Below are 1,642 nucleotides of genomic sequence, written 5' to 3'. Positions count from 1 at the left end.
AGTTAAAAACAGGATCTTTCATGGGAGTGGTTCAGTGCAGGAAGAACCTGGGTGATATCTCAGTTCCTGCAGGGTAAAGATTTCTCTGTACTGCCTGAACAGTGAAATAAATAGAGCATTTCCCAGACAGTGGATCTGTACGTGATCTTTTAGCAGTTGAGAAGTAGAAGAGCCCAGATTACCTCAGCTCCTTGCGTTTCTTTATTTAGACTGTACACTGCTGCGGGTAAGTCTGGTTTTGGACAGCACTGTGGAGGTTCGCATTCCAGTTGCAGCTGGACTCTCTTGACATGTAGGTAATTTCATAACGTTCTTATGGCTTTCAGGGAGATAACAGCTTCATTTTAACACTCTGTTCAGCTGAGAGTTTTTAGAGTTGCCATGCTGTTTTTCTGTCTTTTCACTCTCAAGTTTAATTTGATGTCTCCCTTATTCAGACTGGAGCAATGTGGAACATGGGACCTGAAGAATAATTCAATGGGAAAGATATGGTAGTGAGACATCAGCTGTGGTTCCTACAGGACCATTTAGCTTCTGTGTGTTGGTAGAAACATTCCAAGAGCTGTTGAAATTGTTCCAAGAAAGTAACCTCTTGACAGTTGTTGGTGGCATGAATACACCGCTATTATCATCTCACAGATTGATTCCTGATTACTTTTAGGACAATTGTGTATGACTTGAGCTGGGAAATCCTGGCCAAAAATATATCATAAATGTTCTAATATTAGCAACACCACCTGGAATGAGGACAGGGCTGTCCATCTAGAAATGCTGTATGGCATAATTCTTCTGTCAGCTCCCCAGGTTTAACTCCATGGACATCTTGGAGTGCACACCAGACTAAAAATGTTAGTTACTGATAATCAATTACAGAAAGTTTACTATTTGATTTGAAAACAAATGAGTTTACTGGCTTCCATTTTTCAGTAAAACATTCATTATAATGAATTATTTTGAAAGGAATCAAATTACAGGCCAATTCTCAGAGATTCACATTTGTCGCAGTTTAACTTGGCTGGCAGGCAAACACCACACAGCTGCTCGCTTATCACTTCCTCCTCCCCCAGGGACTAGGAGAGAGAATTGGAGGAATAAAAGTAAGGAGACTTGTAGATTGAGATAAGAACAAATTAATAATTGGAATAAACTTTTAAAAATAATGATAACAGTAGAATATACAAATGAGTGATGCACATTACAATTGCTTACCACCCACTGATAGTGATCCCAGAGGACTGAAAACCCTGAACGTGAAACCACAATCCTGGAAGAGAGTGAGCCCCTCTTTCCAGCCAGCCCTCATTAATATACTGAACATGACATTATATGATATGGAATATCTCATCCCCCCCCCATTTTCTTCTACGCCTGCAGACTAGCAAAACATGTGAAGTTGGAAAATCCTTGATTTCCCAGCAACAACCAAAAATATCACTCTATTATCAACATTTTTCTTATACCAAATCACATACTGAAACCAAAACACAGCACTATTCTGCCTACTAAGAAGGAAATTAGCTCCATCCCAGCCAAAACCAGGACAACATTAACCTATGTTTTCTTTTTGCATGGCAAAAATATGCTTTACTGATAAAAATAGGTCTCACTTAGCTAAACTAAAGATGTAACCATGAAAAGGCTC

The sequence above is a fragment of the Antrostomus carolinensis genome, unplaced genomic scaffold (genome assembly GCF_000700745.2).
Source record: "Antrostomus carolinensis isolate BGI_N321 unplaced genomic scaffold, ASM70074v2 scaffold14980, whole genome shotgun sequence".
NCBI classification, from domain to species: domain Eukaryota; kingdom Metazoa; phylum Chordata; class Aves; order Caprimulgiformes; family Caprimulgidae; genus Antrostomus; species Antrostomus carolinensis.
This window is presented reverse-complemented; position numbering follows the sequence as displayed.